Source organism: Oryctolagus cuniculus, chromosome 8 (genome assembly GCF_051225735.1).
Source record: "Oryctolagus cuniculus isolate XC-2025 breed Fujian yellow rabbit chromosome 8, ASM5122573v1, whole genome shotgun sequence".
Classification (NCBI taxonomy): Eukaryota; Metazoa; Chordata; class Mammalia; order Lagomorpha; family Leporidae; genus Oryctolagus; species Oryctolagus cuniculus.
This window is the reverse complement of record NC_142874.1, coordinates 79,138,054-79,149,995: the sequence shown is the minus strand read 5'-3', so window position 1 is coordinate 79,149,995 and position 11,942 is coordinate 79,138,054. Positions and strand designations below refer to the sequence as shown.

Sequence of the window (11,942 nt, the reverse complement as noted above, 5' to 3'; positions counted from 1 at the left end):
TGTGTAGCAGGCAACCCCTTGGTAGAAACTGTCAATGATGGGAGGTAAAACTCCCTGCATTTCACAGTACTCCTACAAAAAGCCCTCATTTCACGAGTTTTGGAAATGTATGTAACATAAAATTAAGGGATATTTGATGTCACTTCCTTTGCAACACTTTGCTCTTTATGTATCATATAGAATTAAATCTATAGCCACTTTTATAGTTCTTTACTCTGACTCAGGAAGACCAAATGGTTACAGTCTGGGCTTGGTCCTTAAACTATGTATTGAGTGTTAGGGAGACATCCCTAAATTATTTTCATGGACTATAACAGGCACAGATATCTGAATTTATTTGGGCCCTGAAAAGATGAATTCATATTCCAAAATATCAGAGAAGCTAATCTATATTCCTCTCCATTCATCTCAAAGAAGCATATTTCCCACCCTCTACATACTTCTTTTAGAGTGTGAGAGGATAATTCTCTTTTTGATGGCTACAAAAATAAATATAGAAATAATTTTCAAAACTTATAAGGGACCTGTACTTTGGATACTTTTCTGGAAAATAGTTAATATTCGATACAAATATTATTTAAAATAAAATTTGACAAGGGAGATTGGATAAGCATTCTCTGATCTTGGAAATTGGAGTGATGCAAGCTTATGCCATTGGCATAAACAAGCATATGAGCCAATGACCTCATTTATAATGTCCCAAATTTAAAAGAATTACATGTTAAATGATGTTTTTCTGAGATAATTTTCTAATAGCCAAATCTCAATTAATACTTAATTTTCAAGGCCAGTGAATTTGTGATAAATTCATTTTCTGAACAAGGCACCATACCAAGTAACAAAGACAAATTTGATTTTTTTTTCAAGTGTGCTTAGTGTAAGGAATTCATAATAGCATAGTGATCACTGTACATTTGTATGTTAATGTTACCAGGTAATCATCTTGAAAGACTGGAAATGATTAATGCATTGGAGCATAAACCAGGAAAAATGTTCAACACTTGATGGAGGCAGGAACATTTAGTACAATGCAGAAACATCTGCCTAGGAAATTGTTTTGCAAACACAAAAATTATAAGCAATTATCAAGAATTTCACCTGAGTATACTCATAACTCTGACTTAGTGACAGCTTAAGTGGTATTAAGCTTCATTTTTCAGCCCTAAGACTTTGGGTAATCACTGTATGCCTGTAATTTCAACTGCTTCATTTTCCTTCTATGTATGTGCTGAAAATATTCCAACAATAAATTTCTTAAGAGGGTAATTAGGTTACAATATAAAGATAATTTTGTTTTTTAAAACTAGTGAAAAGAAATGTGGGATTACTGTGCTTACCTATAAATTTTAGAACATAAAATTCCTCATTTAAAATTTTACTTTTATATAAAATAATTCTAAGACAATCCTCTCTGTGTGTTCATATGGATTGCATATATTTCAAATAGTAATAAAATATAAGATTACTAAAAAGGAAGGAATACATAAAGGTCACATACAAAGTATGAGTTTCTCTAGTCAGGCAACCTAGTAATCCAATCGCAGTTTCATTGTCCTTCGATTGCCAGCGTTCCCATGGACAAATGGGAAATATAGAAGGAATAGAAGGGATAAAGAGAGTTTATAAATAGTGTGCCTATTAAAATGGCCAGCACATAGTTATTACTTAATATATAATAATTATTGGGCCAGCACTGTGGCATAGCAGGTTAAACCTTGACCTGCAGTGCTAGCATCCCATATGCGCATTGGTTCAAGTCCAGGCTGCCCCACTTATGCTGCTGCTGCTTCTTTTTAAAGAATTATTTACTCAGGTTGCTTCACTTCTGATGAAGTTCTTTGATAATGAGCCTGGGAAAAGCAACAGAAGATGGTCCAGGTGCCTGGACCACTGCACCCACATGCGAGACCCACAAGAAGCTCCTGGCTCCTTGCTTCAGATTGGACTAAAGCCCTGGCCATTTGGTGAGTGAACTAGCAGATGAAAGAGCTCTCTCTCTCCTTCTCTCTCTGTATCACTAACTTTCAAATAAATAAATAAATATTAAAAAAAGAATAACAATCATTACTTTGTGTTACTTTTGTGTCAACATTATACTTTGGAATAATAATGATCACGTCCACTCACTAATATTTTCAGATGAACCTAATTTCTCTGTTTTCTTCTCATTAGCTTTAAAGAATTTTTTTTTATTTGGCAGGTAGAGTTTACAGACAGTTTGAGAGAGAGACAGAGAGAAAGGTCTTCCTTCCATTGGTTCACTCTCCAAATGACCGCAACAGCTGGAGCTACGCCAATCCGAAGCCAGGAGCCAGGAGCCAGGAACTTCTTCTGGGTCTCCCACATGGGTGCAGGGGCCCAAGGACTTGGGCCATCCTCCACTGCTATCCCAGACCACAGCAGAGAGCTGGACTGGAAGAGGAGCAACAGGGACTAGAACTGGCAACCATATGGGATGCCAGCTCGCATGCAGAGGATTAACCTAGCGTGCCATGGTGCCAGCCCCATGCTATACAGACTTTTTACAACTAAAGAAAATAAAACAGGATAACTGGTCAAAGAAAGATCATTGAAATGATGTGTTAAGGGCAAAACGTATTATAAGGAACAGCAACTAAAAAATTCATTTAAGATAGTCATTTGGCCCAGTGGTAAGATCCAGTTTCTGTACCTGAGATCCTCATTACAGTATCTGGATTCCATCCATGGCCTTGGGTCCTGACTCCAGGTTTCTGCTAATGCAGATCCTGACAGGTGGCAGTGATAGTGTTAGCATTTATTTCTCATGTTTGCTTTGGCAACACATACACTACAATTTGGAATGACAGAGACAATTAGCATGATCCTTGAGCAAAGATGACATCCAAATTCATGAACCAAAATTTGAATCAATCCAGTTCTCCCATGTGGATGAAATGGTATATGTATATGAGTATAGATTGATTCGGATTCCCTGCTCCTGGCATTGGCCAGGCTTAGCTCTGGTCATTGAGGCGAACTGGGAAGTGAACTAGTGAGTGGAAGCTCATTCTCGTTATCTGTCTTTTTTTTTTTTTTTTTTTTTTTGACAGTCAGAGTGGATAGTAAGAGAGAGAGACAGAGAGAAAGGTCTTCCTTTTGCCGTTGGTTCGCCCTCCAATGGCCGCCACGGCTGGCGCACTGCGACTGGCGCACCGCGCTGATCCAAAGGCAGGAGCCAGGTGCTTCTCCTGGTCTCCCATGGGGTGCAGGGCCCAAGCACTTGGGCCATCCTCCACTGCCTTCCCAGGCCACAAGAGAGCTGGCCTGAAAGAGGGGCAACTGGGAAAGAATCCGGCACCCTGACTGGGACTAGAACCCAGTGTGCTGGCGCCGCTAGGTGGAGGATTAGCCTATTGAGCCATGGCGCTGGCCTGTTATCTGTCTTTAACTCTCTCTCTCTCTGCCTCTCAAACGATAGAACGGAAAAAAAGAACGTAAATAAATAAAAAAATCTATATCTATTTAAACCTCAGCAGATGGACACAACTCAGCATCCTTTCATGTAGCATACTTCCTTTTCAACTCTTCAGCCTGCTATGCCAGCATTTGAAAAATGGGACTACATGTGTTTTTGACATTGAAACTCCATTCTTTCTTCTGATGTGCTTAGAGGACAATTATACCCATGCAGCGAAGAGCAGTATGTGCACTTTCATCAAGTTCTTAGAATATTGATGACAGACTCCTGAAGGCCATTTCTCACCTAGTACACTTCCTTAAAAAATTATTTATTTTGAAAGTTACACACACACACACACACCACAGACAGTGAGAGAAAGAGATCTTCCACCTGCTGGTTCACTCCTCAGATGACCACAACAGCCAGGTATGGGCCAGGCCGAAGCCAGAATCCAGGAGCTTCATCTGGTTCACCCGTGTGAGTATCAGAGACTCAAGCACTTGGGCTATATTCTGCTGATCTCCCAGGCCACTAGCAGGGAGCTGGATCAGAAGTGGAGCAGCTGGGAAATGAACTGGCACCCACATGGGATGCGGGCCTCGCAGGCAGCAGTTTTACCCAGTCTGCTGGCTGCTCATATAGTACGTTTGGAAATTTAAGTCTTAGGGAAAGATGAATTTCAACAAGAATCGGTAATATAAGTGCTTAGTATCCTATATCTGGTAGTGTTTAATGTCTTTAAATGTGACTCTGCATGTATGCAATTTAATATTGTATAAAATATATGTTTAATCTAGAAGTAAATTTTTAATAATGCAATCATGTAGGATGCTTGCCATGTCAAAGAAGCTTTTCAATTGTCTATATTTTTCTCAGAAAACCCATTTGTCATAATTTGATGTATTCCTGAAACAATGATTTTCCTATTGTATTTTCAGAATTGACAGAAAGCAAATCACAAGTTTCAAAATTTTAAAAATATATTTAATAATCTGCCATTTACTGAAGAATAGTTCTGTTTATGAAGCTATTTCTGCTGTCAAGGTAACAGTGAATAGAAAAACTCCCTGAGTAGTAGTATGGTTTTGCAACGTCTGTGCGTAGGGAGAGGATTGATGACAAACAGGTAAATAGGGGCTGGCATTGTGGAATAGCTGGTTAAGACTCCGCCTGCAATGCTGGCATCCCATTTGGGTACCAGTTGCAGTCTTCATTGCTCCATTTCCTATCCAGCTCCCTGCGGATGTGCTTTGGAAAGCAGCAGAACATGGTCCAAGTGCTTGGACCCCTGAACCCACATAGGAGACCCAGATCTACCCCTAGTTCCTGGCTGAAGCCTGGCCTAGCCTTGGTCATTGCAGCCATCTGGGCAGTGAACAAATGGATGGAAGATAGCTCCCTAGCTTACTCCCTCTCTCTCTGCATCGCTACTTTTCAAATTAATAAAAAATGTTTTTTTAAAAGAAACAGTTGAATAATTGAAGGAAGCATCATCATTGTAATAACCATTATAATCAACATTGATATTGTTTGCAGTACCTTGTAGTGAAAGCTATACTATTAGGACGGAAAGTTATCAGTTTTATTAGTAGGTATATAGATATTCAATGTCTGGAATATGGCAAAACATTTTGAATGTCAATCTCAAATAAGCAGAATATCAATTACATGAGTGAGTGACAACTTAAAGTATTTAATTCTATATAATTTTTTTCTTTCCAAACCTAAGAAAATAATCACTTTACATATTGTAATGGGAAAAATGACACTGGGTATGTATGATAACTGTATTTCATTTTCTTGTTTTTATTGTAAGGAATGGTTGAAAATTATTACCTAAGCAAATGAAAAATTTATCATCAATCCAACTCTCACTGCATTGGTTGTTCCCTTTTAGGGTAAAATTAAATAACAAAAACTAAACATTTTAATCATATTAGCTTTGGGGATCTCAGAAGAGTTAGCTATAGTGTCACTTTTATTGAATTGTAGTTTATAGAAAGAAACTTCACATACGCTTCGTCCTTTTATGAAATAGGCAAGTGAATAAAAAGAGAGTTAAAATAGATTTTTGCAGAGAATGACCATTATACTTGTCTAAATATTTATTTTCAAGGGATATACAATAATCCATTAGTTTTTTTTTTTTTTAAGGTTCATTTATTGATTGATTTGAAAGAGTTACAAAGAGAAAGAGAGAGACAGAGAGAGCTTTCATAGCTGGTTCACTCCCCAAATGTCCTCAATGGCCAGAGCTGGACGATCTGAATCCAAGGAGCCAGGAGTTTCTTCCGGGTCTCCTATGTGTGTGCAGGGGCCCAAGGATGTGGGTCATCTTTTCCTCTTTTCCCAGGAGCATTAGCATGGGAGCTTAAGGAAGTGGAGCAGCCAGGACTCAGACAGAAGCCCATATGGCATTGCAGGTGGCAGCTTTACGGGCAAAGCCACAATATTCTCATTTTTGAAATTTTTTTTAGTATGTGCTTTAAGTTCAACATCCTAAATATTGCATTATTTTATTTTATTAGGGTAATAGATATAGTTAGAAAATAATATTTAGTAATTACTAATGCTTTTGATTTTCACTTATCATCAAAATTGTTTTATTTTAAAAAATCCCTGAAAATTAATTGGAGGGCTGGCATTGTGTCACAGAGGGAAAAGCCACCATATGTGGTGCCAGGATCCCATATGTTTCTCTCTCTCGCTCTCTCTCTTTCCGTGTGTGTGTGTGTGTGTGTGTGTGTTTACCTCTGGCTTTCCAAATAAATAAAAAATAAATCTTAAAAAATAATATTTTTGAAGTGATTGGAGTTGAGAAATTATTTAAACTATCTTGAAAGTATTACCCTTCAGAAGCCTTGCAATTTCTGCAAGCCTTGAATAATAGATTTTGGTGGGAAAACAATGAAAAGTAGACTTGTAGTTCCCTGGCTGAAAAATATGTATTGACAAAGGGAATTTGATTTAAACTTCACATTTATTTGGGAATAATTAATAATTTATACCATCTAAGTGGAGAGGAATAGCAGTCTTACTCATTTTGTTATATAAAGAAAGAAATTGTACAGTGGGTAGAATATTAAATATCTGCATTTATTTGAAAAGTTTTCTTGGCTTAATGAAATAATGCTTCTCCTGGAATATTTGTAGAATAAAGAGAAAAAAAATAAGATTGGATTCCACTTGACTTGGGCTGCTAGGTGCTGAGTATTCAATATATGAGCCAAAATCATGATCATGGAAATAAACTGGAATGGTTATAATATGAAAATTTATTTAGAAGTGATTTTGTACTCATGTTATACAATCTAAAATAAATAAAACAATCTTGCAGATTGGAGTTCAATGTTGATCCCTCTAAGAATAAACTAAAATATAGTGTTCATTATTTATCTCATCCCAGTCTATCTCTTTTTACTGTCTTTTATGCTACAGTCCAAATAATTATTAATTCACTTGCTTATCGAAGTTCAGCCCACTCTAGTTTTAGTAAATAAGACACTATTACTCTAATTTAATGTAAATGTTAGTATTTTTTAATTTCATTTTATTTTCTTTTTAAATTTTATTTAACGTTTGCAAATTTCATGCAACTCATATATTCAGATTCAGGAGCATAGTGATACTTCCTACCCTACCATCCCTCCTGCTCATGCTCCTTCACTTCCTCCTCCTTGTCCTATTCCCATTCTTAACTTTTGTAAAGATATATTTCAGTTCTTCTTTAAAGACATAAAACTATTAATAACAGCTCCATGTTTAGTCACATTACTATCAGTGGCTGTGCTATCCTAATTTTAGAAGGAGTTATCAATGTCAACATTTTACTCTGGATAATTACAGCCTTTCTTGAACATTTATAAAAGTTTTTAAACTTCAGTTTTCCTCCAAAGACCAATTCTATTTAATATTTCCCTCCAGGCAGTTATGATTAATGAAATAAGATGCATCTGATTCATTTTCTCTGATCCTTAATGTACTATGGAATTAAATTGTTTATTAAATGATTTCATCAAAATGAGACTCTTGGCATTAGAACTCAGGTAAAATATTTGAAACAGGTACTATAGGAGTAGGATATTGTCCAGTCTTATTCTTGTACCTCTACTGAAGCTGGCCCATCAAACTATTAGTGGAAGCTTTGGATCAAGGACTTCACCTCTGCTTTCCTAATGAGGAGGCTCATGTCCAAATCCATGGATTTCATCAAAGCAAAAGAATACAGTTCAAGGTCAATGAGATACTCTCCAAAGTCACCTTGCTCTGGAGAGTCCTTTGTAGGAAGAACTGAAACAATGGGTAAACGGCTGCTCAACACAGTGAATGAGAGCAGTGGAGGAGTCTCCTCACTATGGCACGCAAGTGTTAGCTTGGCTTCCATTCAGCTCAGTCTCTTGTGTTCATTTCTCAGGACTGACTACTACTTTGCTTCTTGTTCCAACACACTCTCTAATTTTTACCTGGCTGACTCCATGGAGTTGATATAATGGAAAGGAGCAGGATTTTCTGCTTTTAATCCTACTATTATCTGCTTAGAATATTAAAAATGATAATCCTCAGAGGAGCTCCAAGATGGCGGAATAGGGAGGGAGTGCACTGATAATCTGGGAAACGATAGTTTAATAAAAGTGGAGATACTGCAATCTCAGGGAAGAGTTAGGGAAAAAACTGCAGAGGAAACTCTTCCAGAACTAGTGGGGCATGGTGAACCTACATGGAGTGCACGGGTGCCCATATCTCGGGACCCTAGCTGCCGAGTATACATACCAGTGCTGAAAAGGGAAGTGAGGCAAAACCACAGTAGCCCAAGACACTGGTGGAAAAGTGGCAGGAAGAGCCTAGAGAGAACATGGCTTGAAGCCCCATAGAGGAAAGTTCACCAGCCTAACTAGAGGAGAGAAAAAAAAAAAATCAAAGGGACTGGTACAGACATGATTTTCTCTCTCAACTCACCTTACAAAGGCAGGGAAAACAATACGGCAGGCGCCATTTTGAACATATGTAACAGCTATGCCAGCTCAGGGCTGTGCCCACCCTTAACCAAGCAGAAAAACCTGACTCTGGTGGGGAGAAATACCAGGAGGTTAAGACTTAGTGAATGTGTGGCGCTTATGAACTGGGACTGTGGAAAAAAAAAAAAACAAACTGAGGGGGTGTGAGAGAACTCATGGTGTGGCTGAGATGCGAGTAGTCTTGGTGGGAGATGCCACAAATTTGGTAACCTTGGCAACCCGGTGGGAGACATTGCAGGAGAATCTGAGCTTACACTGAGGCTTACACAGATCCTTTGTGTGGTCCTTGGGACAGAGCAGACGAATATTATACCCACTGTGGCTAATGCTCAGGCACTGACTGCCATCAAGGAGAAGAGCTCAGCTGAGTGGAATTACTTCCCTTCTGAATAAAAAAAAGAGAGAGAGAGAGAGAGTGAGAGATTTACCATGCCAAACATGGGTGAGTCACCTTTAGCATACCCTTAACACTGTAGAACTGAAAAGAGCTCTCTGGCTATATCCACCACAAGCCTCTAGAGATTCACCAAAAGCAGACTATCCACTTAATCTAGAGTCATAGTAAAATGAGAAAAGCCACCACAGAGAGGAAAAAAAAAAGACCAAGAAACCAAAGAATATCTCCACAATGCCAAACAAAAAAACACAGAAACCGAGGAAACAAGAACAAGGAAGACATTATGATGCCCCCAAATGAACATGACACTCCAACAAAGTATTATGAAGATAATGAGGCAGATGAATTGCAAGATACTGATTTCAAGAACATTTAGAAGTTATCAAAAACAAATTCAAGAACTACAGAAATCCATAATGGACCAGAGAGAAAATCTCGTGAAAATGAAATCTTAAAGAGGAATCAAAGTGAAATGAGGAAGTTAGTAGAACATGCAATTGTGATATTGAAAAGATATCAAAATAAAATGAAGAATTCAATAGAACAAATGACAAATGCATTTGAGAGCCTTAAAAACAGAATCAGTGATAGAAGAGAGAATATCAGACTTAGAAGACAGAGCACAGGAAAGTATACAGTCAAACCAAAGAAAAGAAGAGGAAATTAGAAATCTAAAAAATATTGTTGGTAATCTACAGTATACTATTAAAAGCCCAGCATTAGGGTTCTAGGAGTTCCTGAAGGCATGGAGAGGGAACGGATTTGATGGCCTTTTTAGTGAGATACTAGCAGAGAAATTCCTGGGTTTGGAGAAGGACAGAGACATCCTAGTACAGGAAGCATATAGAACCCCCAATAAATATGACCAAAAGAGATCCTCACCATGACACGTTGTAATCAAACTCACTGCAGTGAAACATAAAGAAAAGATCCTAAAATGTGCAAGAGAGAAACGTCAGATTACTCTCAGAGGATCTCCAATTAGACTCACGCTGACTTCTCATCAGAAACCCTACAAGCTAGGAGGGAATGGTGAGACATAGCACAGGTGCTAAGAGAGAAAAATTGCCAGCCCAGAATATTATATCCTGCCAAGCTCTCATTTGTGAATGAAGGTGAAATAAAGACCTTTCATAGCAAACAGAAATTGAAAAAATTTGTCACCACTCATCCAGCGCTGCAAAAGATGCTTAAAGATGTGTTACACACAGAAACACGGTCATCAATATGCAAGATGGTAAAGGAAGAAAACCTCCCAGTAGAAGAGCACAGGAAGTTCAAAGCATATATTAGAAATACCTTTGGGAAAATGGCAGAGCAAAGTCACTACTTATCAATAGTCACATTGAATGTTAATGGCCTCAACTCTCCAGTTAAAAGACACAGACTGATTGAATGGAATTAAAAACAAAATCCATGTATTTGCTGCTTACAAGAAGCATATCTTTCCAACAAAGATGCATGCAACTGAAAGTGAAAGGTTGAAAAAAGATATTCTATGATAACAGAAACCACAAAAGAGTTGGTGTAGCCATCTTAATATTAGACAAAATAAACTTTAACAAAAAAACTGTTCAGAGAGAAAAAGAGGGGCATTATATAATGATTAAGGGATCAATTCAACAGGAAGTTACAACTATTATAAATGTATATGCACCTAATTACAGGGTACTGGTTTATTTGAAAGATATGTTAAAGGACTTAAAGGGAGACTTAGACTCCAGTACAATACTACTGGGGACTTCAATACTCCACTTTCAGAAATGGACAGATCAAACAGACAGAAGATCAAAAAGGAAACAGCAGATTTAATGGACACTATTGCACAAATGGATCTAACAGATATCTACAGAACTTTTCATTCTACACATAAAGAATTTGCATCTCAGGAGTACATGGAACCTTCTCTAGGATTGACCACATACTAGGCCATACAGCAAGTCTCAGCAAATTCAAAAGAATTGGAATCATACAATGCAGCTTCTCAGAGCACAGTGGAATGAAGCTGGAAATTAGCAACTCAGGAATCCCTAGAGCATATGCAAACACATCGAGGCTGAACAATATGTTCCTGAATGAACACTGGGTCATAGAAGAAATCAAAATAGAAATAAAAAACTTTCTGGAATTAGGATAACAACACAACATATCAAAACTTACAGAATATAGAAAAAGCAGGAAAGTTTGAGAGGAAATTTTATAGCAATAGGTGCCTACATCAAGAAATTGGAAAGGCACAAAATAAATGAGCTTCCAATGCTATGGAAGGCTTTTGAGTTTGCTGACTCCAATGTTATTTAGATAAAGTCAAAGTCAAAGTGGAAGTTCTCTTCTCCCTTCAGAGAAAGTTATCTCCTTCTTTGCTGGCCCATTCCACTTGGATCTAACTGGCAGATCTTTCATTTAGGTTTGTTTTTTTGTTTTTGTTTTTTTTTTTTTTTTTTTGCCACAGTGGCTTTCCATGCCTGAAATACTCTCATGGGCTCTTCAGCCAGATCAGAATGCCTTAAGGGCTGATTCTGAGGCCAGAGTGCTGTTTGGGACATCTGCCATTCTATGAGTCTGCTGTGTATCCCGCTTCCCATGTTGGATCGTTCTCTCTTTTAATTCTATCAGTTAGCATTAGCAGACACTAGTCTTGTTTATGTGATCCCTTTGACACTTAATCTTACCATTATGTTCCATTATGAATTGAAACTGATCACTTTGACTAGTGAGATGGCATTGGTACATACCACCTTGATGGGATTGTATTGGAATCCCCTGGCACATTTCTAATTCTACCATTTGGGGCAAGTCAGATTGAGCATGTGCCAAACTGTACATCTCCTCCCTCTCTTATTCCCACTCTTATATTTACTGAGGGTCACTTTTTAGTTAAATTTGAACACCTAAGAATAATTGTGTGTTAATTAAAGTGTTCAACAAATGGTAATAAGTAGAACAAAAAATACTAAAAGGGATAAAGTATTAATACTTAACAACTTAATGTTGTTCCTCGAAAGTCAGGACAAGGGCTGATCAAGTCACTGTTTCTCATAGTGTCCATTTCACTTCAACAGGTTTCCTTTTTGGTGCTCAGTTAGTTGTCACCAATCAGGGAGAACAT

The 11,942-nt window shown here is 37.7% G+C and overlaps 1 non-coding gene across 1 annotated transcript; it reads left to right on the top strand.

Moving 5' to 3' along the window:
• Window positions 1–2,785: 2,785 nt before the first annotated feature.
• Window positions 2,786–2,891, top strand: LOC127483335 (U6 spliceosomal RNA). Its single transcript, XR_007909530.2, has one exon. It is a non-coding gene; the product is annotated as a U6 spliceosomal RNA (small nuclear RNA).
• The last annotated feature ends 9,051 nt before the right edge of the window (window positions 2,892–11,942 follow it).